Source organism: Benincasa hispida, chromosome 10 (assembly GCF_027475165.1).
Source record: "Benincasa hispida cultivar pf3 chromosome 10, pf3_genome.v1.1, whole genome shotgun sequence".
Taxonomy (NCBI): Eukaryota; Viridiplantae; Streptophyta; class Magnoliopsida; order Cucurbitales; family Cucurbitaceae; genus Benincasa; species Benincasa hispida.
In genome coordinates, this window is record NC_143487.1 from 44,824,388 (window position 1) to 44,830,772 (window position 6,385).

The following is a 6,385-nucleotide window of genomic DNA, read 5'->3' on the forward strand; positions in this document are numbered from 1 at the left end:
ATAACCATAATCAGTAAGTCGATCCTTCACAGGTTGTTCGGAATCACATATAGGTTAAAATTACCATTTTACCCCTATGAATACATCGTGTTCCTTAAGTTCCTACTGACCTTCAAATGAACAATTCTGATTCATAATCTCTATGAATCAAATCCCTTCTCTATCATGATAAGGTAGGACCCCGATTGTTCAAGATCTGGAATCAGTACTTAAGAGAACAACCTATCTACTAACCTTAAACAGGGTAGGAGTGAATTCCATCTTGCAAGGCTATGTCCCCAACTATCCATTCGGTCTTATCCCCAAAATGGTAAGCTTATTGAGCAGTGTTGTTGGACTACTCTCATCGTTTGCAAATAAAAGGATAATCCCAAACAAACAGGAGTTCATAGCTAGCTCAAGATTAAGATCGAGTTAACCTAGGTTATATGATAAATGAAATAGTTAGTTTTAAGTTTTTAACAGTAAACAGTCGTTATAAAGAAAAGTGACTATTTTCATAGTCCAGTCTATATGTTAACTCATTGCATAAGATGCCCCCACTCACATGTCTCAACATGAACAATTTGTGGATCACATCCTTTGTAGCACTTTACAACTTCTTGTAACAACTACAGAGTGGGTCACATCCAATAATGTTACAAGGATGAGATACCCAATTTCATCCATATACTTATTAGACCATTTAGGCTATATACTGTCAACTTGATCTTGTTTATGTCACTACATAAAGTTACAATATTCAGACTACAGCCAAGGATACGAACTACGAGTTCTAGGACATTCCGAATATTCAAAACGATGAGAAAAAGTCGTGCACCAGACAGTTTTTGGAACGAAGCTCATTTGGTGCCCCAAACGGTCATCGGGCCTGACGGTTGTGCCCCGGGGCCCAATTTTTGTGCATAAACTTCCCACCAAGCAAAAAATTGGAAACCGGCCTAGGGGTTCAAAATGACGATAAAAAGCCGTGCGTTAGACGGTTTTGGGAACGGGGTTCATTTTGTGTTCAAATGACTCCCGGACCCAGTGGGGTGTCTCGGGGCACAATTTTTGTGTGCGAACTTTCCGTCCGACGAAAATTTTAAAACAGACCCAGGGGTTCAAAATGATGAGAAAAAGTCACGTGTCAGATGGTTTTGGGAACGGAGTTCATTTGGTTCCCCAAACGGCTCCCGAGCCCGAGGTGGCTCGAGGCCAAATTTTTGTGCACGAACTTTTCGTCGGGCGAGAATTTGAAAAGGAACCCAGGGGTTCAAAATGATGAGAAAAAGTCATGTGTCAGACGATTTTAGAAATGGAGCTCATTCGGTGCCCCAAACGGCCATCGGGCCCAGCGGAGGTGCATCGCCGCCCAATTTTTTGTGCAAATCTTCCGTCGGTCGAAAATTTGAGAACAAACCTAGGGGTTAAGAACGATGAGAAAAAGTTGTGCACAAGATTGTTTTTGGAATGAAGCTCATTTAGTGCCCCACACGTCTATCGGGCTCGGTGGGGATGCCCCGAGGCCAAATTTTTGTGCGCGAACTTTCCGTTGGGCGAAAATTTGAAAATGGACCAAGGGGTTCAGAACAATGAGAAAAATTCGTGCACCAGACAATTTTGGGAACATAGCTCATTTGGTACCCCAAACGTCTCCCCGGCCCTACGGAGGTGCCACGGGACACAATTTTTTTAAATGAACTTTCCACCGGGCAAAAATTTTAAAACGGGACTAGGGGTATAGAATGATGAGAAAAAGCTTTGCGCCAGATGATTTTGGGAACGGAGATCATTTGGTGCCTCAAATGTCTCTTGGGCCCAGCAGGGGTGTTCCAAGGCTCAATTTTTGTGCGCGAACTTTCTGTTGGGCGAAAATTTGAAAATGAACCCAGGGGTTCAGAACAATGAGAAAAAGTCGTGCGCCAGACATTTTGGGAACGAAGCTTATTTTGTGCCCAAATGGCTCCCGGGCACAATGGGGGTGCCCCGAGGCACAATTTTTATGCGCAAACTTTCGATTGGGCAAAAATTTGAAATCAGATTCAGGGGTTCAGAACAATGAGAAAAATTCATGCGCTAGACGATTTTCGGAACAGAGACATTATCACGACTTCTCAACATTTTCGGGGAACGTGTGCCAGCCGTGCATCTTGCCAAAATCTCAACAATTTTAGGGAATAACTGAGAACACAACTCTTGTTTCAGTCTCTCCCACGTGTCGATGGTGCATCAACCCTCTTGGATGTCCATGAAACGGGACCTCGACCATAACTTGGCATCTTCTATTAGGTGCATCGTTGCTAGGGTGATCTTTGACTCTTCGGTCGTTGTTTTCGTAGCCTTGAAGTACTGTTCCATGTCAAAGATAAAATTTTCTAGCGCCTTCGCATCGCGAGCCCCACAGAAGGGCTTAGGCTCGAGTACTTTTATCCTGTTGAATTGGAGTGTACCCTCGACTGGGGGTTGATTTCCCACCGCTCTCATGGTGAGGTTAACTCTTGCACTAATTTCTGCAATCTCTACCCAGATGACATCGATGGTGGCTCGAAATTCCTCAGACAATTTAGTCACTATTTGAATTATCGCTCTCCGCGAGCTGTCTAGTTCTTTGACACACTCTTCTACAGGGACAATAGAGCTTGGCAAACCATCCCCATGCTCGAGAGGCCCACTCATCGTAGCTTTTTCCTCTAAGGTCTTAACGGTTGTCAACAATTCCCTGATGGGCATCCCGTCTAAGCGGCTAGCCACCGCATCAATTTCATCGACCTTAACAACGACTTCTTGTAGTCTAGTATCTTGGAGTCGAACTTGATCAGGGCCTTCTATTAGATAGAGAATTTGCTCTTCAATCTAGACCAATGGGTCAACATGGGACTTGCCTAACTGCTTTGTAGCAGACATGATCACGACTTCTCAACTCCACGAGTCGACTTGGCTCTGATACCAGCTGTCACAATCGCACTTTCAGAAGCTTACTTAACAATTGTATGGCACTTGTTTAATAAGTTGTTTTCAGTTTTTAGTTCGTCTTTTAAAGTTCTATTACTAACTAGTAGGATTTAGGTTAGCTTGTAACTAACTGGTGGTTAGATCAGTTTGTAACTAACGGGTGGTTAGATCAATTTGTAAATAACTCTTGCCTATGAAAAAAAGGTTGAGTCCTTCATTAGGGAATAATAAAAACTTTCATTATTGAAGTGCAAACATTGGTGTTACACCAATTTTGGTATCAGAGCCTGGACTAGGATCTGATGGCGGGAAAAAAGCCAATTAACGGCAATAACCCCGAGGCTATGGATAAAGAAGCAACTTCATTTGTTCCCTATCACTAAGGTCTTTGACAAGACACATGCAGTCAGTCGAGGAAGCCATTGATGATATTTAATGAATGATGGAAAGGATCATTTTGCGATTGGATCAAATGGCGGGCAACTTCAACAATGTAAATCCTTAACCACAAGTCCAAGAAAACAAACCAAGAAACATGCTGCCACCACAAGAAAGACAGAACATAATTGCTCCATAATAGATTCATCTAAGAAATGATTAAGAATTCCTTTTGCTGTTCCAAGAACCTCCAATACAGCAAGCTTACCCGACTATGAAAATAACGACTTTTCCAGTGAAGAAGAAAGAGGGAGAATGGGGCGTCCTCTTCGGGGAAGAGGCATTTCATCACTACAAGCCATGTGAACAAAGTGAGTACAAAGTCAAGCTATATATATCTACTGTAACGACCGGATCCTTACACATTATGATCCGACCGCTACGACATGCATACTTAGACTTTTCTATCATGAGATGAGTTTTGGTTGAAATTTCAAAGAACATATCTAAATTTTATTAATTAGATAGAAAAACTATATAAAAAGTTTATTTATCAAAACATCAGGATCCATAAAACATTAGCATGGTGGTACAAAATGCATATGCCTATAATAGTGAGTTTGATGGTTAGCCATTTGAGCGACGTCCAATTCTGCCATCTACGCTGTGTCCTTACCTACAAAGTCTTAAAAATATAGGATGAGTATATAATATACCCAGTAAGTAGTTCTCACGTAGGGTAGTGACCAAATGCACAATCACAAGCAACATGTCATGAAAACATATGGTTGGGACCGAAAACGTATAATAAAATATGGTCGTCGGTTATGCTTCCAACATAAATCTCTCCGCCCTGATAGGAAGATAAGGACCTAAGCGAAAACTAACTCATCTGATGATTAGCGGGTCATGCAGTCAGTAGGGCCAGAGTCGCATCCAACATCAACCATTAGTATAAACATAATGTTGGACTAGAGGGGCACAACCATACATACCTGCTAGTCCCTAGCATAAATATAACGTAAGATTAGGCCTGGAGGGGTGCAACCATACATGCCCTGCCAGCCCTGGAAGCATAATTTTCTCCGCCCTGATAGGAAGATGAGGACTTAAGCGGAAACTAACCCATCTGATGATTAGCGGGTCATGCAGTCAGTAGGGCCAAAATCACATCCAACATCAACCATTAACATAAACGTAAGATTAGACTGGAAGCATAACTTACACCTAATTAAAACTTGATTTTAACGTAATCGTGAACAAACATAATGCATGGGGTCCTTTGTAGAGAAACGTGTTCTAAACAGGTAATGCAATATAACAATTAACATAACCATGCAACATAATAAAGGTACACTACCATAGAATATTTAAAGAGAGGGTGAGATAAACTACTTACAGTGACCTAGTTATTCCTTATTATTCTTTATGATTTGATCAGTAGAGCTTTCCTTTTTTAAACTAGAAGGGAATTTGGGCAGAATTTGGGCAGCACCTTACCCGAGCTTTTCTCTTTTAACCTCACTCACACTTACTTTTTCACACGATTCTTTGTTACTGAGATTTGTTTGAGAATGGGTTAAATCTTTAAGCAAAGGGTCCTATTTATAGTAGTTTTCAGCTCTTCTCAGTGTGACAAATCATCGTACAAGTGGCTTCTTTAAAATTACTTAGGGTTTAAGGATTCCTCTCAATAAGACACCTAATCTTGGCTAACGTTTGCCCTTACGTCATCATTCTTTGTTTGTATTTAATTTTAGGGTTTTTCTATGTATAATCTATAAGATCGTGACCAAATTCAACGCATAATCCACGCTTCTGTCCAAATCTCGCTCCCTCTAGTTTTCTCGCTGGTTTGGCTTTCGCGACTTCCACTCTCGCTCTCGCTCTCGCTGGTCGCGTTCTCACTCTCGCTGGTCTCGATCGCGCTCTCACTCCCCCACCCACTCTCGCACTCACTCCCGCTCTTGCTCTCGCCTACTCTTGCTTCCGCTCCCGCTCTCACTCCCGCTTCTGCTCCCGCTCTTTTCTACTGTCTCGCTAAGACTCTTGCTCTCTTTACTCTCGCTCTCTCCAATGTTCTCTCCAATCTCGCTAGTTTTCATGCGTGGTTACCTTCCTGCTTGTGGATTCCACTTCCTCTTTTTAACTCTTTCAAGTTTTAAGAGTATATGGGCAATTAATTCACCTCCAATTCTTCCAATGAGTAGTGTCCAAACAAAAGCTATCTACTGCCCGTTGTCTCCTGAATTAGCAAGCGTCCAACTTCCTATTAATCCTCCCTGATTCTGCTCTCTTATTCATTATTTTTGGATAATGAATAAATTTTCAATTTCCAATTATTCATTTTTTTTTCTTCTCCTAAATTTCCACCCCTTTAAATAAAATTTCGTCCGACTTATTATTTAATTTCCTGTATGTGTTCAAATCTGGGTCGTTACATATACCTTCAATGGAAAAAAAGACATAGAAGGTCTTGGAATGGGTAAAAAACGTTGAAGGTTTCTTCCAATACTCCAACACTCCGGATCACAAGAAGGTTCAGTTAGTAGCATTAAAATTTCGATGAGGAGCATCAACCCAGTGGGAACAGTTGAAGGTTAACAAATTTCTATGTGGAAAAGACCCTATCATGAGCTGGGAAAGATTAAGGAGGATGATTAAAGATAGGTTCTTGCCAAAAAATTACAAATAAATCTTGTATAACCAATATCAGAACTTGCACCAAGGAACAAAAATTGTTGCTGAATATACTAAAGACTTCCATCGCCTGAGAGCTCGAGCAAATTTGCCCTAAAATGAAAATCATTTGATAGCAAGATTTGTAGGGGGCTTGCGAGCAAACATTAAGGAGAAAGTAAAACTCTAATTTATAGTAATGTTGGTGTAACACCAATGTTGCACTTCAAGAACAAATTTTTTTATTATTCCCTAATGAATGACTCAACCTTTTTGTTTTTATAGGCAAGAGTTAGTTACAAACTGATCTAACCACCGGTTAGTTACAAGCTCACCTAAACCCTACTAGTTAGTAATAGAACTTTAAAAGACAAACTAAAAACTAAAAATAACT